This window comes from Vombatus ursinus, unplaced genomic scaffold, assembly GCF_900497805.2.
Source record: "Vombatus ursinus unplaced genomic scaffold, bare-nosed wombat genome assembly UNPS02010193.1, whole genome shotgun sequence".
Taxonomy (NCBI): Eukaryota; Metazoa; Chordata; class Mammalia; order Diprotodontia; family Vombatidae; genus Vombatus; species Vombatus ursinus.
The window spans coordinates 1-25075 of NW_020949971.1; positions in this window are offsets into that span (position 1 = coordinate 1).

Here is a 25075-nt window from a genome sequence, read left to right on the forward strand (position 1 = left end):
CCAGTTCTGCTCCCTGGGGCCAAGAGAAAGAAGTCTAATTCCTCTACCATTTGACCAACCTTTCAAATATTTAAAGACATTTTTCATGTCCCCTGAGTCTACTCTTCTCCCTCTTATGAAGGATGTTCAGTCCTCTCCCTAGCCCAAAGATGCTTGTCAGCTCCTTGATCAAATTCTGCAACTTTGTTATGGAGGGTTTTCACTGGTAGGGTAGTCAACATTCCTGAGTGGGGCAGTCCCTCTTTGACTGAACAGACCTAGGAGATGGCTCCTAGAAAATGTTGATCCTGAGGTTGATGAGCCTGATGAGTTTGACTTAAGGGGTTTCAGTCTCTGAGGAAGGTCATTCTGCCTTCCTTTGAAGAGAATTTTTTGCCGGTGGCCAAGATTTATAAGCTGCTTCAAGGTAAACACATTTACCTTCGAAATGGCTTTTAAAATATGTGGAATTGAGCCAATGGAATTCTGCTGAATTATGAAGGTGAGTAATCAGATCATTTTGATTATAGCTTTTATCCTAACAGGCAGTGAATTAATGGTCTTTTCTCGAGTTGCCCTATTTTCCAGTTTATAGACCCCCCCTACTCAAGCAGGCTATTACAATAGGCCAAGGGTGAGGTGATGATGACCACACCAAAGTGGTGGCAGGGTTGGGGAGAGAAGGGGAGGTATTAGAGAGATGTGTGAAGGCGAAATTGACAGGCCTTGGCAAGGTTGGACATGGGCAGGTGAGAGATAGTGAGGAGTCCAGGATGACTGTTGTGGGTCCATGGGACTGGGAGGATAGTGAGGCCCTCTATAGTAACAGGGAAGGTAGGGGGTGGGGAGAGATTTCCGTTTGGGGCATATTGAGTTTCAGATGTCTACTGGACGTCCATTCTGAGATGTCTGAAAAGCAGTTGGAGATGGGAGATTGAAGTCAGCAAAAAGATTGGAGCAGAACAGGTAGACCTGGGCTACACCCGCAAACGCTGCCTGCCCACCTTTCTATCCCCAGGAACAATTAGGATCTAAGAGCCTAGAAGCATCCTTCCCCCAGCATAAACATTCCCAGCCTTCCTCAAAATATGTGATGCAGAATGGGAGAAGACGGGTTAAGATGCCTGGCCCTCTGATTTCCTCTTTTAATAGCGAAGGAAGAAACAGTTTGAGTTTCTTCAAACTGAAAGAATTTTTTCTAATGTTCCATTTCACAGGTACTAGCCCAGTGTGAATTAAAATGTAAAATTATTTCAACTTTCTTTGCAATACTTTAGAAGTTGTTGGAGTTTTTTTCCCTCTAGATCCTTACTGTAACTTTTTTTTTCCACATGATTTGCTCTTAAAGAGGGAAAAAAGAGATGTGTGTATATACGTTGATATCTGTATAAACATATAGATAACTATGTTGATACACACAAGTTGAGGTTTGGGGGTGGAGAGTGAGGCAGTACTGGAAAGTGGAAAGAATCCTGGAATCGGCCTTCAGAGAGTTCAAATCCATCTCTGACGCATCTCATCTGTATGACCTTGGGCAAACCGAGTTAATCCCTTGGAGTCTCCTCAGTCGTTTGCCTGATCATCTCCACTCCCCCTCCCTACCTCTTCACAGTGATGTCATGAGGCAGACTTTTTGCTTAGAGAATAGACACTGGGTTGAGCCAGTTCTGGTCCACGGGAGCTCGATCCTGCCCTCGGGGCTGCCTCCAGCGCGGTGGTCATAGGAGCTATAAATGTGTACGTCAGAATTGGAAGCAGCCTGTCTGTGGGCACTCTTCTTCCTTTGCTCCTGAAGTGCTTTCTGAAAAACCTCTCCTGAGGTGTCCCGAGCCCTCCAAAGAGAACCAGCTGGCAGGGACCTGAAACCCAGGTCCCATTTTAGATCTGCTATTGCTCGGAACAGGAAGGGAGTGCACAGGACCAGAGGATCCTTCTGCCGCAGTTTGGGGTTGCTGGGAACTCCGACAATGTCAGGGTACAGGGTGGTGTACACCTGGAACGAATGTACACACTCAAACCGTCTTCCAGTCAAGTGGCAAGGTTTACTGTAACCCCAATAGAAGCAGGCAGGGTTCCCAGTGAGCCTGCAACTTAATGGAGGTGAGACTGATGCTTATATACAAAAAGGACAGTGAAAGGATCAGGATAGGATTAAGGAGTGACAAATAGTCTAGGGTGGGCCAGGTGCAACAAAGAAAGGAATATCAAGGAGGTTAATTATGTGATCTAGATGGGATTAAGGAGTGGTCATTATATGCAAATAGTCTGGGGTGGGCAGAGAAAGTCAAGTAGGCTAATTAGGTGATCTAGGTGGACCTGTGGGCCCGTTGGCTTGGGCTGAGGCACCAGTGATCTGGGCTGCTGAAGTGTATGGGAAAATTCATAAAAAAATTTGCCAGAGACATGGTCTTTTATCTGAGGACTGGGTTGTTTCCAAAGACAGTCTTTTCCCTTAGAGGTCCAAGCCCCATCACTACATCATTCCTATGTGAGCAGAGGCCTTTAGTGTGAGAAACGAAAGAGTCAAGTTTCCACATTAAGTCGATAAGAAATCAGCACAGACAGGCTAACTTCTTTGTCTGGGAGGGGGAGGGAGGGAGTGATTCTAGGCACATAATGTATGTTAGGGGGCGGAGCATATAAGGAAGATTGTAACCCAGAAGGATTAGGACCAGTCCTGATCCAGAAGGGAGGAGTTAGGCAATTACTAACTATAAAGATTGCTCTGGCTTCTTTTACCTCATGCATTTCTCTCCTTCCAAGGAAGTGTACCCACTTCTGGCGAGAATCAAATTGACACACTTCAACCTCTAATAAAAAGTCTTTGAGACACCAGTCTTCAGAACTGAGTCTGGGGACATCTTTATAACATTTGGCCACTGATCTGTTTACATATATGAAGCCCCTAATGCTGCCCGGTGCTATTGTAGAGACACAGGCCTGGGGGTGTGTGGGTGCACCCTCTCAGGCAGGAGTTAAGATGAAGTTCGCTTCAGGGGTGAAGGTGATGGTCCACAGCTGGGCCCTACTTCTGAGGTGAGAGGCCTAATGGATCCCTGGTAGCCTGGGCCTGGGACAGACCAGACCCAGTGGCCAGGGTTCTGGGCTTTGCATCTTCCTGGTTCCTGCTAGCCCTGCTGGATACAGTGTTCCATCCTCCCTGACACCCACCCAGCACCACCCCCATCCCCAGTGGATACACAATGTTCTATCAACCTGTAGCTGCAAACTCCTTCAGCTTCCCTTCCCTGACCAGCTAGGATTTACAAAATATTCTTATTCTTATCATACGCTCCTAAACAACTTAACCTTGTTTCTGGGGACTGGTCCTAGCATTAACAACCAATTTCTTGGGCAGGAGCCAGTGGAACTTAACAGAAGCGATGAGCTTTGAGCTTTCAAGGACAAGCCATCAATACCCATTTAGAGTCAACGATTCAGAAAGAAGTCAAGAAACTAAAGAATGCCATCCCAGAATGATCAAGAATGAGACATGGGGAACCAAGATAGTAGAGCAGCAAGAAATACAATATGCTGTCCCCTATGGTCTCAGAAAACTTCAAAAAGATTTGGAAAAATACATTAAACCAAATCCTGTTGGGGAAATCCAATTTAAAAGTCACAGTGAGTCATTTGTCCAGTCCAAGTAGCATAGGTAGACAAAGGTCGGTGAGCACTGACAATGGGGCACAGATTTGGCTGTGATGGCCACTCCAGCACCTAGGAAGAGGCTATGCACATGGGCAAGAGAAGGTTCCAGACCCATACTGAGGTACTGACGGGGTACAGGCCCAAGCTTTGCCCCTTACCCCAAAAAGAATTTGGGTCCCATTTGTCTACTGGCCCTAGAAAAACCCCACCTTGAACTCTCCTTGAATTCTCCCACTTGGTCAAGGAAGTCTCTAGCATTCACCTGAAGCCATAATCCTATCAACTAGCCTTTCATTATTGCCTGTGCCCAATCTCCCAATCCTCTGTTACCCTTAACCTAGCCTAGCCCTCTCGATCGCCCCCCAGCTACTTCCCACCCTTGTTCCTATCTAGACCCCATTCTCAACCTCCCAGTCACTCCCATTAAGACCCTCCCTAGACCCTTCCTCCAGTCACCCCAGACTACTTGGCCACTCCTAGATCCCTCCCAGTCTTTCTGTATACAAGGTCCATCTTGTCTCCATTAAGGTGCTCAGATTCTTTAAGAGTCTGGCCAGTGGCTGAGATTCGCTCTCGCCAGCTTGTCAATACAAGCGTCACAAATGTTCAGATTCCTTAAGAGTCTGGCCAATATGACGGGTCTTTAATAAACCTTGTCTTTGGCTGGAAGAAGGCTTGGGTCGATTTCATTCGGGCAGGACCCACATGTTGCTATTTTTGGGTCCCAGAACCACTAAACCTCAACATATGGTTCCCTGAACCTCAACAGTACCACATTCAGGGTGAGGTAACAGGTGCCAACTTGCTGCTGAGTCTCCTACTACCAAGTTCTGAGTTAATAGATCCAGGGCAGATTGACAAAAGGACCTGCACCCAAGGTGCCCAAGGGTGGCATTTGATTACAGGCCCTCAGCAAGCAGCAGTGTAGCTCAGACCCAGTAGATTCCCAGTTCCAGCTTCTGTAGTCTGAAGCCTGCAGAGAAATAACATGGGCAGGATTTCTAGACCAAAAGGGAGCCTACCATTCGGTTTTTATGAACCAGCAGAGCTTCCCGGGTGGCTGATAAGCTGAGTCCAGCTGCATTCTACTGTTGCTCAGGACCTAAACCCAAGTCAAGAATTTGCAGAGCTCGGGAAGAAGGGGCAGCAGTCAGACTTTGCCCTGGGTCAGATGACTTTAGAAGCTCTGAAAGCTTGCAGGTCCCCAATCTGAGCTGTCCCTGAGATCCTAGAATAAAAAGACTCCATACTCCAAGAAAGCAGCAATGGCACCAGCCCAGAAATTACCTCCAAAAGTGCACAGAGCCTGGTTCTAACATCAGGTTAGAAATTAGGAGGTAGACTGGAAGAATGAGCAAACAAATTGAAAATCCCACCATAGAGAGTTAAGAATACTCAAAACATAAAACCTCAAAGAAGATTACTCAAAAAAAAAAAAGCACAGCTTCAGAAAAACATAGTTTGGGCACAATCAACTAGAATTCCTAAAAGAAATAAAGTAAGGCTTTTTAATAAAGCATTAAAATGTTTTTATCAATGAAATGAAAATGACAGAGGGAAAATGGGAAAATAATGAAGACCTACAGAAGAAAGCATTGGAAAGGGAATCAACAGCTTCGAATAAGATGTACAAAACTTTCCAACAAACTCTCTGAAGACTAAAATGGACCAAATAGTAGCCAGTGACTCCATGAGACAATAAATATTAAAACAAAGTCAAAAGAAAAAAAAACAGAAAATAACATGTGAAGTGTCTCATAGAAAAAAATGACTTACAAAACAAATCAAGGAGAAAATTTAAAAATCACTGGACTACCTAAAAGCCTTGACCCCCCCCCAAAAAAAACCCAATAATTAAGAAATCTTAAAACTGTGTGGTTTTCTTATAATCAGGGAACAAAGTAGAAATAGCAAGAATGCTCTAGCTGGCAACTGAAACAAAATTTTAAAAATCCCAGGAACAAAAAAGACAAAATTGAAAGCTTCCAAGTCAAAGAAAAACTACTGCAGGTAGTCAGAAAGAAAGAATTTCAGTATGGAAGAGTCACAGACTCACGCACAATTTAGCAATTATCACTGTAAAGGAGCAAACAGCTTGAAATACAATATTTCAGATGGCAAAGGATATAGGTTTACAGTCAAGAATAATTTATATAGCAGAACTGAGTATAATCCTACAGGAAAACTGATAGATCGACAATGAAATAGAAGACTTCCAAGCCTTGCTGAAGACCAGAACTGCACAGATGCTTCGAAGTGCAAAAAGTCAAGAGAAAACACAAAAAAGTAAATACAAGTGTTAAGGGACTAAACAAAGATAAAAGTTTACGCTGAAATGTGGGGAGATGACACATGTTCCAACTGAACCCAATCATTAGGAGGCACTGAGAGAGACTAATTGGACGAATCTTGGAAGAGTTGTTAGAGGAAGAGCCCCCTGCACCCCTTCAGCAGGGCTGGGAAGTTAGCCCGAGCGAGCCGGCGCAGCCCATTGCTTTCCCAGTTGCAATGCTGGGTGGAGTCTAGCTCTCAATTACAAAACTGAGTCCAGAGTGAAAGAAAAATCGTTTATTAGGGTTCTGGCAAGAAGCGGGTGCGCCCCCTGGTGGGAGAGGCACACGTTACAGAAGCGAGAGCCAGCTTTTATAGTGTTAGTATCATAAGGCTCCTCCCATCAGAGCTAGGATTGGTCCTAGCCCTTCTGGGTTTCGGTCTTCCTTATACGCCCATCCCATGATGCCCCTTCACATGTTACCCCACCCAGATCATGTGTCCCATGTTCAAAAATGGTGGCAGTCTGCCCTCGGGGTGTGTCGGATAACATGTGTGCGGCTTATTAAGCATGCCCACTTGCAAAAAGCTAGTGCCCAGTCCTTGACACCAGCCGGTTTGAGCTGCTTTCGGGTCTGGGCTCCTCTAACAGGAACTTTGTGGTTAAACTAGCTTCTTGCTTCAAGATCTGATTGGCTGGGGCAAACTTCCCCTTTCCTCCAGGGCTCCCCTCCCCATCCTGTGGAAACCAAACATCAGCACATTTCTGACAGGGTTCTGTTATGTCTTGATCTTGAGAGGAGAGTGGAAAGAGAGGAAGAGGAATACACTGTTGAGGGGGTGGGGAAAGATATTTCCATCGCATTGGACGAGGGTCTGGTAGCTAAGTTCAAGTGGAGCTGAGTCAAGGAGCTACAGCATGGTTGCCTTAAAAAATGAGAGCCTTAATAACCTTATAGAACTGGTGACGCTGATGGATTTACTGGTTTTTTTTTTACTTTGCTAATATTTTACTTAAAATTTTTAATTAATTAATTTAGTTTTAGTTTTCAACATTCACTTCCCTAAGATTTTGAGTTTTAAATTTTCTCCCCCTCCTTCTCCTCCCCCCTCCTCAGGACAGCATGCAGTCTGATATAGGCTCTACATATCCATTCATATCACCGCATGTTTTCACATTAGTCATGATGTATAGAAGAATTAGAACAAATAGGAAGAACCACGAGAAAGAAGAAATAAGACAACCAAAGAAAAGGAGAGCAAACAGTCTGCTTCCATCTGCCTTCAGACTGCATAGTTCTTTCTCTGGATGTGGATAGCATTTTCCATCATGAGGCTTTTGGAGATGTGAACGAGTTACTCCGGCCAGATATTCTGGTAACTAAACCTGCATCTGCCGAGATCAGAAAGCTCAGTCTGGGACTTTCTTAATTCTCTAAACGTATCCAACCTCCTTGGTGTTAGTGATTTGGTGTTGCTGTTGTTTCTTTCATTTCTGAAAATGACCTGGGAATTGGATTTAAGTGAGGCAGTGTTGCACAAAGTCATCAGCCTCACTGTCTTCCAGAATCATTGGAGTCCAGGGGCAAGACAAAAGTCAAGATCGCTGGTAATAGTCTACAAGGCAGCAGACGATGCTGGCTTCTTTGACGTCTGACCGAGCTCTAATTGCTGCACAGTGCCTGCTTCAGCAGCCTTCGTGGTCATTGTAACAAATTGTTCCCATCTGTAACAAATTGCTTGCCTTCTCAAGAGGGTGGGGATGAGAGGGAGGGAGAGAATTTGGAACCCAAAAGATTTTTTAAAAAAGATTATTAAAATTGTTTTCACGTGTAATTGGGGAAAAATTAAAATGTTAATTTTTTTAAAAAAATCTACACATTAAAAAGGAAGTTTTTAAAAAGGTTCTCCTTGTCACCTTCACTCAGAGAGTGATAGGATACTCAGTCAGTCAATGAGTCTGGGTGTATGGTTGGCCTCGAATATTCACAGACACAGGCTCAGGACAAGATTAGGGCTAAACTAGGCCCAACAATGAAGGCTTTGAATTACTAAAGACTCGAAATAAATCCATGCTCATATTTCCAAAGAAAGTACATTTAAAATAGGAAACACTTCCCACATTGAGAACCAGATCACCAAAATGAAGCCACTCCATTTTATCTAACCACGGAGTTAGAGGTTACAATTATCTTCACGATGGAGTCCCTGGACAAGCTCCCTGGACAATTCAGTAAATCTCAAATGGCATCTGGGTTTCCCATTCCCATCAAATGGGGAAAGCTATCTGACACCAGCAATTGACTAGACCTATGATATTTCTAGGTGAGCGTAAGTTGTCTATATCTAGGGCTCTTGGAATGCTCCTTGCACCATCATCTCCACCCCTTTACCTTCATTCTTTTGGTTTTCCTACCAGCATTTTAGTTCATATGAGAGATATTTATTCTAGCTAGACTAGACTGTTCACTTTCCCAGGTCTCATCCTGCTTTCTCCCATCTCTATGCCAGGCAGACCACCCATCCCAGTCCTCTACCCCTCTCCTCCCAAATTTACCTGTTGAAATCCCAATTCCATCCTCTTTTTTTATTATTCTATTTTAATCAGTTATGAATTAGTTATGTCCCCATTATGTTCTAGGTTTGAGAAAAATAGGCAACAACCTTGTCCCAGACATCGATGGATGTAACAGAAGCTTATGGCAGAGGCATAGAGAATTATGAACTAGAATGTGTTATGAATGGCAGAGATATAAAGTGTATGGAAAAGCCAAGGGAGATGACCTCATTTTGAACTACTCTGAACTGCTTTGAATTGGCAGATCAAGGAAATTTTCATGGAGGAGTGGCTTCCGGCAGCAATTTGGACAAAAAGGAAGAGTGCAATGAAGGAAGATTGATGTTCCAGACCCAGAGGACTGATGGGTAGAGGACAGCAGGCCAAGATGAGGAACAACTAATCTTTGAGTTTGTATTTAGCATGGGAGTATATGAAAACAAAGAGGGCCTTGAATGACAACCTTAGAATTTTTAAAATAGACAATAGGAAGTCATTGATAGTTTGTTGGCCAGGGAATAACATGACTTGAGTCCCAGGAAAATCCAATTGACAGTTGGTGGAAAATTCCCTCAATTGGGAAGAAGGGAGGAAGACCAGTTAGGAAGCCATTACAAGGTCTTCTAGATCATGTGAAAGATGTGCACCATGGCTGGAGATGGGAGAAGTGATAAAGAACCAGTTCTCTGGCTCCAGACGTTAGAAATGATCTGTCTCCTGCTTGCAACTCCCAATTAGGGGCTCTCCTGAGCCCACGTTACATGTGGGTTTGTATCATTTCCTCGTGTGACTCTTCCTCCATTGGCTCTACTTCTTACTCTCCAGACTTGGTCACCATGTCTCATCTGATTTCTTGCCCCGAAACTTCCTTCTTTGGGGTCACATGAACAACAAGATGGCAGACGAGACATTTTCTCTGATTCCCTACAAGTCTCAAGTCTCTCCAAAATAGAAATTATGTAGCAAAGATAAAACAATTTCAGCTGTCTCCAATGGTCTAGGGTACCCAGAATACAAAAGAAGATAAAAAACCCAGACTCAGGCACTGATGCTCACTGACCCTGAGCTCACTCAATACCCCTACTCTACCTCCCATACTACTAGTAGCATGGTTGCACTAGAAGATCCAAGGATACAACAAAGGCTTACATTAAAATCCACCCTTACACACCACTGCCCTTCCTTCTTTCTAGTGCCCTAGAAACCCTGGCTCCAGGCTGCAGAAGTTGGCAGCTCCTTCCAGGCTGTCGCTTCTGAAGATCTGTGGCCAAGTTGGCTGTTAAGGCCCATGCAATCACTAAGAACCCAGTGCCGCAAACTTCTGAGATGCTAATGCTAGAGAAAGTAGATCCTGAATTGTTGGTACCAGGGCAGAGAAATGAGGAAGTGGGGTGGGTCAGCAGGGCAGGACACCATGTATGTGTGGGGCTAGGCACCACTCAGGGAAACTTTAAGACACATAATGGCTAAACTTAGCAATCAAATTAATAAACAACTAGTTTCTAAAGCCATGAGGAGAAAGACCTTCAAATACAAAGGAAAGAACATTTTGATAAGGCAAGACTATTTCAAACCCACTAGAAAAAAAAAGAGGGAATGGAATAATTGAATAATGTGTTCTGAAGAGCAATGGAGCTCAGTAGGCTCAATAATAAAATGTTTGAAACATGTTCAGAAAGAAAATCAGAACTGAAGAGATTTGCTTCTCAAACGCTCCAAACAAAAGAAATACCACGGGCAAGGATAGCAACAGAGTGACAATAGAAAGGTCAGTAAATGTCTAAATGTTCACAGAAAGATGGGTGAAGGCAGAAATCTGACAGATGTAACAGTGAAAAGGTGGACAGGGGTCATTACGGACAGAACTAGGCAACACCCTGTCTACAGTGAATCAATATGTCTTTTGTGGGACTGCTTTACAGTATAAGAGCGTTCATAAAAGGGGATGAGGGGAGCAGGGGGATAATTAGGATTGTGTGATGCACCAGGGTCAAATCAAAGGCTAGCAATGAGGGGAAGGTGACATTCTGTTATCTTGGAAAGAGAAGAGTCCACACAGGAGAGAGTGAGGAGGAGGAGGGAAGAAAGAATGAAAAGGGATCAGGAAAGGAAGGATGCATTATTTTGGTGGTGGGAGGTCATTCCAGGGATGAATGCACCCATGGATGAAGGGAAATAAGTACCTTACATTGGCAATAGCCTGGAGGATTTGGTGCTTGAAAAGACTGCTTGTCCTGGGAGGGAGGGGAGTTAGAACCTCTGGGGGCAACTGGGAGAACATGGCCACAGGGAGGAGATTTCCAGGAAAATGTAAGGAGTAAAGATCAACAAGAGAAAGTATAGATCGATGTTGCAGGGAAGGGTACTACTATGGGGAAGCGTCCTTTCCGACTCTTGTAATAACTGATTATTTTTCTGGTAATGAGGCACAGTGGAAAAGGGGAATCCATGAGGTGAGTCCTACAAGGTAATGGCAGAAAATGCCTATATGGAAGAGGCTAAAATGAATACCTTGGAAACTTAAGAAAAATACAGAGAAAAGAAAGAGCAACCAGATAATTTCAGGGGTCACGAAGCGGAGAATGAAGGTCTAGAGTAAATGGAAAGAGAAGATGGGTAATGAAAAGTGAGAGAAATCCTTTTTGGAAAGAAGTGCAATTAGGGTTAGGGTTATGGCAAATTAAAAAAAAAACCTATTGAGAAGGAAACTTCTTGCTTCCTTGACGGTCCCCTTCTTCTATTGGTGAACTTCTCCTAGAAATACCTTTTTGAGGGAGGGCTCAGATTGGACACCCTTCATTCCCCTTCGGGCGCTACATCTGATTTCCCAGACGTCGCCCACCCCTTCCACTGTGCCCTCCAGAACTCCTGTCCCCTTTCTACTCAGTCTTTCCCTCTTCGGCTCCCTCCGTCTCCTACCACTGAAATGTGGCTCCTCACCTGGTCACCCTTTCCACTGCCAGCTTCTCCTTCACTTATTCTTCTTGGTTCACTGATGGAGGTGGCAGAGTTGGAATATTCCTTAATCCACGTTACCCCTTCTAGGTTGTCCGTTACCTCCATCACTCAGTAATCTCTCTTCTTTTGAGGTTCACATTGTTTATCTCTACCTTATCAAAATCTTGGTAGCTGTTGTCTACAAACCTCTCTAAATCATTTGCCTTCTTTCCTCTGATAAGTTCAGTACTTGGCTCACAATTTTCATCTCCTCCCCAATTCCTGATCTCATACTGGGGACTTCAACACACATATTGACTCTCTCTCTCAAATATCCTAACCACTTAGTTCCTCAGCCTACTTCTCCATCCCCCCTCGACCACACACACATCATCACCCACTAATGTACAAATTCCTTTATTTGACTATTATCTATTGGCTTTCCTCCTCTCCCTCTGCCTTCTCTTACAAAATCCTAGTCTTCATCCACACTGTGACTTCCAATCCATTGACCCTTCAGGTCTTTCCCAGGCTATCTCCTCTGTACTGACCACTTTCCTTTTTTCCCCATCTTGACCCTTTCATGACACAATTCAACTCTACACTGTCTTTTCCTCTTAAATCCCAAGACTCAAGTAGGTGGAACAGTGGATAGAGCACCAGCCCTGGAGTCAGGAGGACCTGAGTTCAAATCCAGCCTCATACACATAACACTCACTAACTGTGTGACCCTGGGCAAGTCACTTAATCCCATTGCCCAGCAAAGAAAAAAAAAATTCCTAGACTTCTTATCATTTCACTGATTATGCCCTGCCAAGCTTCAGCCTTGGACCACTCCAACTATTCACCACCTTCACTGCTACACATTTGATGTTGAACAAAGGTGGAGAAAGTCACTCAAGCATTATGACTGGATCCACTGAAAATTAATGTTACACAGTGTCCTCACTATGCTGCAAAGCAATCCTTCTATACTTGTCTATCAACTCACTATCCCAATCTTCACAGCTCCTCTTCCAAACTTCCCATCCCTCCTCAAGCCTTCCATGACTTTCTCTCCCCACACTCTCTCAACTGAGAACTTTGCCTCATATTTTACAGGGGGAAAAATGTGGCTATTCACCATGAGCTCTCTCTCCTCTCCTCTTCACTCATCTCTTATTACTCAGATTCTCTCTGTCACTATCTTCTCCTCCACTCCTATCTCACATGATGAGATGGCCTTACTCCTTGCCAGTCCCTTACCTACTCAAGTGATCCTGTTCCATCCCATCTCCTCCAACTGATTGTCCCTTTAGTCAACCCCACCCTATCACTTATCTTCAATCTTTCTTTGTCTCTTCTGCCTATAAACAAGCCCAGGTCTCCCCCATACTGAAAAAAAAATGCTGATTTGGTCCTTTTATCCCTAGTAAGCTATCATCCTATGTCTTTTCTGCCCTTTGTGTCTAAACTCCTTGAAAAAGCCATATACGGTAGCTGCCTCCACTTTCTTCTCACTCTCTTCTTGGCCCCTTACAATTTGACTTCTGACCTCGTTGTTCCATTAAAACTGCTCTCTCCAAAGTTACTAATGATTTCTTAATTTCCAAATCCAATGGCTTTTTTCTCAGTCCTCGTTCTCCTCAACCACTCTGCAACCCTTGATTATTAATTACCCTTGCCTCATTGATACTCTCTTCTCCCTAGGCCTTTGGGATACCATCCTCTCTTGATTCTCCTACCTATTTGACCACTCATCCTCATTCTCTTCACTGGATCCTCATCCAGACCATGCCTTCAAACTGTAGGTGTTCTACTCAGTTCTGTCCTGAGTCCTCTTGTCTTCTCCCTCTATACTTTTCTTGGTGATCTGATCAGTTCCAATGCATTAAATTATCATACCAAATCAAACTATCCTGACCCCACCTCCCTACTGACCTCTAATCTCATATCTGCAACTGTCTTTCAGGCATCTCATATTGGGTCTCTAATTCAACATGTCCAAAACAAAATTCATTATCTTTACCCCCTAAACACTCCCCCCAGTTTTACCTTCTCTCTTCCTGTAAAGAGTAACAGCATCCTCCCGTTCTCTCAGACTCTCAACCTAGATGTTGTCTTTGACTTCTCACTAACTCTCACTCTGTTGCCAAAGCCTGTTGATTTTACCTTTGTTTCATGTCTTGAATCTTCACCCATCTGACTTTACCTGCACCCTGGTACAGAACCTCATCACCTCATGCCTCCGTCACTGTAATAGTCTCCTGGTGAGTGTGCCTGCCTCAACTCTCTCCCCATTCCAGTGCAGCCTTCATTCAGCCACTAAAGAGATTTTCCTAAAACACAGATCTTATGTCACCCCCATTCTCAGTAAACTCCAGGATCAAATGCAAAATCCTGTATTTAGCAGTCAAAGCCCTCTGTAACCTAGACAGCTCCTACCTGTCTAGTCTTCTTACACCTTACCCCCTGTCACATAGTCTTCAGTCCATGGCCTCCTCCTGGTTCTTCCACTAACAAGATACTCCATGTCTTGGCTCTGTGCATTTCCTTTGGCTGTCCCACATGCCTAGAATTCTCTCCCTCCTCATCAACTATGGGCTTCCCTGACTTCTTTCAAGTGCCACCTCCAACAAGAGGAAAACTTTCCCAACCCTTCCTGACTCTAGTCCCTTCCCTCTCTTAATTATTTCCTGTTTATCCAGTATACAGCTTATTGGCTTTCATTAGCTTGTGAGCTTCTTGATAACAAGGACTATCTCTTTCCTCTTTTGTTAATGCCTAGTGTTAGGTGCAGTGCCTGGCACATAGCAGGCCCTTCAGAAATGCTTATTGACTGACTAATCCATCCATAAGTGGAAAAGAGGTTTTCTTCTTTGTTTGTCTAATTTGTTTATGTTATAATATTTTATATCTAAGTCATATATCCATTTGGAGCTTATCTTGGCATATAATGTGAAATGCTAGTCTAACCCTAACTTCTACCAGGCTACTTTCCAGTTTTTTGAATACTTTTTGTCAACTAAAATGTCCTTACCTTAGGAGTTGGGATCTCTGACTTTGTCAAATACCAAGTTACTGGGTTCATTCACTTCTATACATTGGGTAGTCAATCTGCTTTATTAGTAGACTTCTTTATTTTGGGGGGGGGGGTAATTGGGGTTAAGTGACTTGCCCAGGGTCACACAGCTAGTAAGTGTCAAGTGTTTGGTCTGAGGCCAGATTTGAACTCAGGTCCTCCTGACTTCAGAGCCAGTGGTCTATCCACTGTGCCACCTAGGGGCCCCCCACTTCTCTATTTTCTTAAAACCAGTACTGAATTATTTTGCTTACTACACGGCAGTATAGTTTGAGAACCAGAGTTGATAGATTCCCTTTCTTCTTCCTTTTGAAAAAAGCTTCCCTTGAGATTCTTGACTTTTTGTTCTAACAGGTAAATTTTATTTATTTATTTAGCATGTAAAAGTAATCCTTTGGCAGCTTGTGTAAAACTGAATGAATAAATTGCCAACATTGTGATCTTCATTATATTGGCTCAACCCACTGTGAGCAATTAGATTTCTCCAATTATTTAGGTCTGTCTTTACCTTTGCGATAATGTTTTGTAGTTGTATTCATACAGGTCATGTGTATTTCTTGGCAGGCAGACTCAAATGCTGCTCTTACATTTGCATTTTATTGTTGTTTTAATTTTTTTTAATGTTGTTGTTTAAACCGGATGAGCTACATCATAGATTTACTTCACAGAGTGGCAGGATTTTTGGCCAGCGTGGAGAACTGCCGAGAGTTGAGAGTCCAGAGCCCCTCTGAATTCTATCTGTCCTCCACCCCTTTACCAGGCAGTGAGGAAAACTAGGACCAATGCAATCTCATAAAAATCCCAAAACATTTTATTTAAAACATCTATCAAATGCTCATGCAGGGAGAGAGCTCAATACCTAAAATTTGGCCATTATACAGCACCTTCTCAGAGGCTGCCAGAAAATTCAATAAAAATTTAATATTCAAATACTGTTATTTTCAAAGTTAAACAGATAATGTGCAATGTTCATTTTGTCCACAAGGTAGAGAAATTTTACAGGAAAAATTGTTGGTCTTTTGTTTTCAAAGAGGACCAGTGACATCATGGGGTGATATCTGGACATGCACGAATTGGATTTAGGCGAGGCAGAGTTGCACAAAGTCATCAGCCTCACTCTCTCTTCCAGAGTCATCAAAGTCCAGTGGCAAGACAAAAGTCAGGATGACTGTAGATGGCCTTCGTGGCTGATGGAACAAATTGTTCTTATCCACTCATTCCTCTGGAGGGTTTCTTCACATGCTTAGGTAGACATCTCCCTAAGTCACCGACTGGTTTGAGGCCACTTGGTTGCCCTCAGCCTGCAAGATGGTTTTACTGGTATGTGGCTGCTGCATGTGCTACAGCTTCTTGGAACCACAGGTGAGAGTTGAGTGAAAAGTGGATAACAAAGATGGATGAGCAGCCCTGAAAATGGCTTGGCAAACCCTCACACCAGAGGGGCTAGTCCTCCCTGAACATCCCATATGTCCACCAGTAAGAATAATAAATACATCCAAGGATAGATGAAGGAACGAATCCAAATGTAACAATAGACTGGCAAATGAGAGTGCAGGCCTATGAACACAAATAGAAGACCCACCTGAACTTTTGGTAAGCCTCTTTCTGGAAGTGTTGGTAAACATGGAATGAAGATGTTGTAGAGTGAAACTCCTCCACCCCAACACCACCACTGTCTCTAACTTCAGAGCACTTCTAAGCCAGTGACACTGGCTGTTCAGGCTGTTCCTCAAACAAGACACTGTGTCTCTTGGCTCCAGGTATTTTCTCTGGCTGTCCCCCATATCTGAAATGCTCTCTCTCTTCCCACTACAGATTTCCTTGGTTTCTTTTAAGTTCCAATAAAATCCCTGTCTTTTACTGGAAGTCTTTCCTAATCCCTCTTAATTTTAGTGCCTTCCAGATGTGAAAAAATTGGGACCCTAGTATACTATTGGTGGAACTGTGAACTGATCCAACCATCTTAGAGAGCAATCTGGAATTATACTCAAAGAATTATAAAGTGGTGTACACCCTTTCACCCAGCAATACCACTACTAGGTCTGTATCCCAAAAAGATTGTAAAAAAAAGGAAAAGGACCCACATGTGCAAAAATATTTATAGCAGCTCTTTTTGTGGTGGTCAAGAATTTGAAATGGAAGGGATGCCCATCAATTGGGGAATGGCTGAACAAGTTGTTGTATATGAATGTAATGGAATACTATTGTGCTATAAGAAATGATGAGCAGGCAGATTTCAGAAAAACCTGGAAAGACTTGCATGAACTGTTGCTGAGTGAAGTGAATAGAACCAGGAGATCATTGTACACAGTAACAGCAACATTGTGCGATGACCAATTTTGATAGAGCTAAGTCAATTCCAAGGGACTCATGATGGAAGATGCTGTCCACATCCACAGAAAGAACTATGGAGTCTGGGTGCAAATCAAAGTATATTATTTTCTCTTTTTGGTTGTTTTTTGTTATTTCTTTCTCATGGGTTTTCCCTTTTGTTCTGATTCTTCTTTCACAACATGACTAATGTAGAAATATGTTTAGCATGACTGTACATGTATAACCTTTATCAGATTGCATGCCATTTTGGGGGAGGGGGGAGTGGAGGGAAGGGGGAAAATTTAGAACTCAAAATCTTATAAAAGTGAATGTTGAAAACTAAAAACAAATAAATTTTTAAAATTAAAAATATAAAAAAATTAAATCCTCAATTAAACATCAAAGGAAGTCCTAAAAATTAAAGGTGAGATGAATAAAATTGAATACAAGAAAACCATTGAATTAATAAATAAAAGTAAGAGTTAGTTTTATGAAAAAACAATAACATAAATCACTGATTAGTATTATTTTTGAAAAAGAATCATTATTATCAAATCACTAACATAAAAAATGAAAAAGGTGGATATGCCACCAATGAAGATAAAATCAAAGAAATTACTAGGGTTTTTGTTTTTTTTTTTGCCCAATTATATACTAAGATATTCAACAATTTAAGTAAAATGAAGAATACTTACAAAAACATAAACTGTCCAGATTAATAGAGGAGGAAATAGAATATCTAAATAAACCTATTTTAGAAAAACAAATTGAACAGATCATAGATGAGTTCCCCAAGAAAAAAGCATCAGGACCAGAAGGATTTACAAAGGAACTCTACTAAACATTTAAAGATCAACTAATTCCAATATTAAATAAATTATTTGGAATAATATGTGAAGAAGGAGTTCTACCAAACTCCTTCCATGAAACAAATAAGGTGCTGGTACCTAAACCAGGAAGAACAAAAACAGAGAAAGAAAATAATAGACCAATTTCATTAAAGAATATGGATGCAAAAATCCTAAATAAGATACTGGCTAGAAGACCACAATAATATATCAAAAAGATTATACATTGTGACTAAGTGGGATATATACCAGGAATGCAGGGATGGTTTAACATTAGGAAAACTAATAATGTAATTGATTATATCAATAACAAAAGCAACAAAATCATATGATTTTCTCAGTGGATAGAGAAAAGGCTTTGACAAATACAACACTCGTTCCCATTAAAAACACTTGAAAGCATAGGGATAAATGTATTTTTTTCTCAAAATGATAAGAAGTATCTACCTAAAACCATCAGCAAGCATTATCTGTAATGGAGATAACCTAGAAGCCTTCCCAACAAGCTCAGGAAAGAAACAAGGATGCCCATTATTACTAATATTATTCAATATTGCATTAGAAATGCTAGCAATCGCAATAAGAATATGAGTCATTCTCCAATAGATATATGGTCAAAGGACATGAACAGGCAGGTTTTTGATGAAGAAATCAAGGCTATATATAGTCATACGAAAAAATGCACTAAATCATTATTGATTAAAGAAATGCAAAGTAAAACAACTTTGAGATATTGTGTCACACCTATCAGATTGGCTCAGAGAGAGACAGAGAAGTTAAGGACACTGGGGATTGTGTTGGCCAGGAGCATGCCATGTGGAGTACTCCAGCACCTAGGGAGAGCTGTTTACCAGAGGTAGAAGAGGTCCTAGGCCCATACTAGGATAACCATTGGTAGCTTTGGTTCCTACTACTCATATCCAGGTCACAGATACAAAGTAGACTGAGAAAGGGATGTGAACCTGGAGAGTTGTATTCCCTGTTAGGGAAGCCCTGTGTGGTGTTCCAAGAAAGGAATAAGCTCAGAAGCAAGTAGCAATGTTGTAACTCAGACTCTAGGAGTAGAATGGAATCATTTTGAGCATCTACCCAAGTCTGGACTCTGGAGAGGATTAATCAGGGTAGGAATATCAGACCAAAGAGGAGTCTGTAGTTCAGTTCCTCAGAATCAGCAGAATTTTCAACTAGTTTATGGGAGCAGAGTCCAGCAGAATTCTCCTGTTGCTCAGATCCAAAGACAAATCAGAAACTTGTAGAAATCAGGTCTGAAAGCTTGTATTTCACCAACCTGTCCCTGAGAGGCTGAAATAATACAATATTCAGTACTATCTAGGAAACAACAGCAGGACCAGCCCAGATCTTCCCTCTAGAAGTGTGGCAGAGCCAAGCCCCAACATCAAGTCTGAAATTAAGAAGTAGATTGGGAAAACGGGCAAACATTAGAAAAGAATCCCACCATAAAGAACTTTTATGGTGGCAGGAACACTGAGGACACAAAGCCAGAAGAAGTGAATGACTAAACATCTACAAATAATACCTCAGGGGAAAAAAATGCAGCCTGGGTAAAAATTCAGCTAGAATTCTTGGAAGAGATGAAACAAGACTTTTTTTTTTCAGTCTAATTTTTTTTTTATAAATAAAATGATAGTGCCTGAAGACAAAATTGGAAAGGAAAGGAAATCTATGGAAGAAAGAATTGAAAAGGGAATTATTAATAGCTTGGCACAAAAGTTATAAAATCTTACCCAAGCAATAAAACTCCCTGAAAATTAGAATGGACCAAATAGAAGCCAATGACCTATGAGACAACAAGAAATATTAAAACAAAGTAACTGAGAAATACAATATAAGGTATCTTGTAGCAAAAACAATGACCTAGAAAACTAGATTGAGGAGGAAAAATTAGACTGTCTGAATGTCACACTGAGAGAGAGAGAGAGAGAGAGAGAGAGAGAGAGAGAGAGCTTAGAAATCCAAGAAATTTTAAAGAAAACTATTCTTGGTGGGGGGGGCAGCAAGGTAGTGCAGTGAATAGAGCACCCGACCCTCGAGTCAAGAAGACCCGAGTTTAAATCCAGCCTCAGACACTAACTAGCTGTGTGACCCTGTACAAGTCATTTAACCCTGATTGCATCCCCCACCTCAAAAAAAAAAGAGAAAAAGAAAATTACTCTTAGACAAAGAGGGTAAAGGAGAAATAGAATTCAAGTATCGAGGAACCGCAGTCAGAATTGCATGTGATTTAGCAGCCATCACCATAAAGTAGTGAAGAACTTGGAATATGATATTTCAGAAGGCAAAGGATATGAGCTTACAGTCAAGAATAACATATTCAGGAAAATTGAGTATAATGCTACAGGGAGGGGAAAATGGATCTTTAATGAAATAGAGGACTTCCAAGCATTCCTGATGAAAAGACTAGAGCCACAGAGACACTTTAAAGTTTAATCATAGAAATGAACTCTATTATCACCCAGGGTCCTAGAAGGAGTCTAATTAGACAGAACTAAGAGTAGTTCTGTTCTTTTTATCTTAAGAGAAAATTGGAAAGAGGAATACAGGATAGGAAGGTAGGAGGAGAGGCTAAGGAAAATTATTTAACATAATCAGGGTGCACAAGTAGACATCCATAAAAACAAGAAAAGAGGAGTAGAGGGAAAAGGCTGACACACAGAGTTTGATACAGAAATATGTTTCACTCAGTAGAAAATAGGATGAAAAGTGAGGAGGAAGAATTGGAGTATAACTTAAGGGAAGGATTAATACTAAGCAAAATGGGTACATGAATTAGACATAAATGGTGATATCATAAGCAAATTAGGGAGTGTAGAAAAAATTACCTGTGAGATAAATGGATAAAGAAAAGTGCATGACCAAAAAAGAGATAGGAGCATATATAGGAGTGAAAATAGATAATTTTGAGTACATTAAATTAAAAAGGCTTTGCACAAACAAAATCAATGCAGACAAAATTAGAAGTAAAGCAGGAAACTGAAGGAAAAAATTTTTTTACAGCAAGTTACTCTAATAAAGGTCTCATTTCTCAAATGAATAAAGTTCTGAGCCAAATTTATAAAAATGAAATCTATTCTCCAATTGATAAATGGATATGAACAGGCAGTTTTCAGGAGGAGAATTCAAAGGTCTTAATAGTTATATCAAAAAAAAATATGCTGTAATCACAACTCAGAGAAGTGCCAATGAAAACTACTCAGGTACCACCTCATACACATAATATTGGTTAAGGTGACAGAAAAGGAAAATAACAAATACTGGAGGGGATGTGAAAAAATAGCACATTAATGAATTGTTGACAGTGCCGTGAACTGGTTCAATCTTTCTAGAAAACAATTTGGAACTATGCTTACAGGGCATATGTATATATGCTATGTATACCCTATGACTATGTATACCCTTTAATCCATCAATACTGATACCAAGTCTCTACCCTAAAGAGATGAAAGAAAAAAGAAAGAGACCCACATTTACAAAAATATGTTTAGCAACTCTTTTTGTGGGGGCAAAGAATTGGAAATTGAGGGGATGGTCATCAATTGGGAGATGACTAAACAAATTATAGTATATGATCTTGATGGAATACTTATTGATGAAAGGAATAGTTTCAGAAAAACCTGGGATGACTTACATAAATTGATGCAAAGTGAAGTGAACAGAACCAAGAGAACATTGTACACAGTAACAGCAATATTGTAACAATAACCAACTGTGGAGGATTTAGATACTCTGATCAATATAATGATCCAAGATAATTCAAAAGAACTTATGATAAAAAATTATAAGTTACCTCCAGAGAGAGAATTGATGAGCTGAGTGCAGATGGAAGCATATGCTTTTACTTTATTTATTTTTCTTTCTTTTTTCTTTCTTGCAGTCCGGCTAAAATGGAAATATGTTTTGGATGACTTCATTTGTATAGCAAGTATCATATTTCTTACTGCAGGTGTGACTTAAAAATCTGTTTTGCACACATTTCTTTTTTTTCCCAAAGGGTTGGTTATTAAACATTTACCAGCACAGGCTAACTCCACTGCTCTTAGTATTGAGCCATATTTTGGAAGGAAGGATACCTCCAAGAGGGGCTAAAGAGAGGAAGAGAATTTGGAACTGAAAAAAATTTTAAAAGAAAATAATACTAAGAAAAACTCTAGTGAGGTAACAAAGAATGGGAATCTGGGAACTCATAAACTGAAGAATGACTGAATAAGTCATGGCATATAAATGCAATGAAATACTATTGTATTGTAAGAAATGATGAAGGGGATGATAATCAGAGAAACCTGGGAAGACTTGTATGAACTGATATAGAATGAAGGGAACAGAGCCTGGAGAACAATTAATACAATGATAATAATATGGTAAAGACATACAACTTTGAAAGAAAAAAAATATGAAACTACCTCCAGCTGTACTCTGACTATGCCCTCTTGCTATCTGGATCTGACCATCCAGGACCCTCCTACCTTTCCAGTCTTCTTATACATAACTCCCTGACAAGTGCTCTTCCATCAGTGACACTGGCCTCCTGGGTGTTCCACCACAAAAACACTGCATCTTTTAGCTCAGGGCATTTTCTCTGGCTGCCCTCCATGCCTTCACTCTGCTCCACTCTCACTCCACTCTGAACACTGACTTTCCTGGCTTCCTTTAAGTCCCAGCCAAAATCCTGTTTTCTGTAGGTAGCTTTCCATAATCCCTCTTAATTCTGGTACCTTCCCTTTGTTAATTATTTCCTACTTATCCTGTATGTGTATATATATGTGTGTGTGTGTGTGTGTGTGTGTGTGTGTGTGTATGTGGATATATATATATATATATTGCTTTTTATATCTTTATTTGCATATGGTCTCCCTCATTGAATTGTAAGCTCCTTGAGGGCAGGGGTCGTCTTTTGCCTCTTCTTGTATTCCCAGCACTTAACAGTGCCTGGCACATAGTAGGTACTTAATAAGTATTTATTGACTGATTGACTGATAAAACTGAGCATTCTTGGCTCAAATCCCCTAGACAGTGATCTAGAAATCTAGCTAGTCTATGTCTACTCTTATTTTTGGTTTGAGGCTATTGGAGAGTAAATGGCATACCCTGGAAGAAAGAGGCAGCAGCAGCCCTCAACTACAGGCCTCCTGGCTCTCACGCCAGGGCTTTGCCCACTACATCCCCAGGACTTCCCTCCTTTTATGTCCTTGACTCAGGCTGAATGCCATAACACAGCCATGGCAGGTCAGGCAAAGACCAAGAGTGAGCCAGGATGATCCAGGGGCTATTTGTACCTCTTCTTGCCAGGCAGCCTTTGAAGAGCATCCTGCCTTCTTCTCTGCCTCATTTCTGTGAGTGAAAGAATGAATGAATGAATGAACGAATGAATGAATGAATGAATGAATAAAAAGCATTTTAGTGATTACTGTGTGCCAATTAATCAGTCAAGAAGCATTTATTAAGCATCTTCCATATGCCCAACCTTGGTCTAGAGGAGGCAAATATAAAAACGAAACAACCTTGGACAAAGGTCCTCAAGTTGCTGATAGTTTATTGGGGGCAAACAGCCTGCAACTATGGAGGGTAGAGTTAGAGTGAATGTTGTCTCTCCTCTGCCACTGTAGAAATCCACTGATCTTGAACCTGGAATTGAATGAAGAATGCACTCTTCTGACCGTCAGTTAACAACAACGGACATTTTTGACCCGTTCAAATGTAATTCTGACAACAGGGTGACCCCACTCCTGTTGTCCAACATTTACCCAAGAGAGTCTGAGATATAAGTCACTGTGTCCAGAGCATCTCTCTAGGAGATCTTTACTATTTACAGATCTATACAGAGCATCTATACTATTTGTAGCCTAGCCCTGTCCTGATCAGGGGGGCATCATCAGTTCCGAGGTTATATGAAAACTATAGGGCTGGCAGAGCCAACAGGGTGGAGCAGAGGCAGTAACCTAACGTTCCCTCCAAACTGCTTGAAAATAAAGCCTTAAGTAGAATTCTGGAGCAGCAAAGCCACAGAAGGGTTGGGGTGAGACATTTTTCCAACTTAAGAGGTTGGCAGGAGGCCAGTGTCACCAGATTGAAAAGCCCGTGACAGGAAGTAAGGTGTAAAAGGAACGGAAAGGTAGAGGGAAACTGGGTTATGAAGGCATTTGAGCAGCAGCAGAGCAGTTCGCATTTGCTCCCAGAGGTGCTAGGGAGCCCCTGAAGTTCTTGAGCAGGGGGTGACATGGTCAGACCTGGGCTCTCAGCTCCTGTAGTCGGAGTTATAGGGCAAGCGAGATACTTCATCAGCCAGAAAGGCAATTTGCACTTAATCTGCCATAAAACAGTTAAAAAGTTATGTCCTTTTAACAAAATGATTCAAGCTGAATTTTAGATTCTCATTTTAAAGCCATCACAAAGAGGCAAAGTGTCTTGGAACTATGCAACCCTAAATATCACAAACTCATAAAAATCGAGGTCTTCCTCACAAAACACAAAAACGATCTTCCCAGAAGCAGATTCTGGATGAGGGTAAGAGGAAATGAGCCCCAACCTGCCCTTCCCCTACCTTCCCCTCCTGCCCCAGGGGCAAAACTCTGGAGTAGTACTCCAGTTGCTGCAGAGACCTGCATTGTGTAAAGGACTGCACTGATTCACAGAACAGCAGGGTTGGAGGGACTCTAGAATTATCCAGGCCAATGTTCTTATTTACAGATAGGGAAACTGAGGTTCACAAAGGGGCAGTCATGGTCACTGGCTCTCCCTTCTGCTATCCCACCCAGCATTCCCCCTCCTATTCCTGTATTTTGGGGAATTATCTCAGCCTGTCCAGCAGACTATGACAGTCCAAGCCAGGTAGCAGCAGGGAGAACTTTCCCTACAGTGGCAGGAGTGTCTTCTTATACCCACCCCATGCAGCAGCCCTGTCAGGCCAGGGCAGTTCTCTAGGTTGCCTCTCCTCCTGTGGAATGGCCCTGCCCTCCCCTCTGGCTACTGCTGGCTTTGGCGCTGCCCAGATTGGTAAGCAGAAAAGCTCGCAGATGGGAGCCACACCCGGCTCTCTTTGCAGGCAGTCATTGCTCTACTTAGCTGCTGCCTGCTTTAAAGTTCAGAAAGAGTGGCTCCTTCCTACAGGATGTGCCCAGGCCCCCCAGCATCCCCTGGGTAATCTCTTGAATGGAGAGCAGCAGCCGCTTTGCCCCAGGGCACGTGGGCTTTCCTGAGCCCCTCAGAAGGTTAGTTTCTATGAATGATGGCAGTAAAGTAGACCGGGAAGCCCTAAGGGTAGAGCCACAAGGTCCTGGAATACCAGGCTCTGGGCATGTGCATGCCCTTCAAGAAACCAAGAGCCTGATTGGAGGTATCCTTCCTTCCAAAATATGGCTCAATACTAACAGCAGCGGAGTCAGCCTGTGCTGGTAAATGTTTAATAACCAACCCTTTGGGAAAAAAAAGAAATGTGTGCAAAAC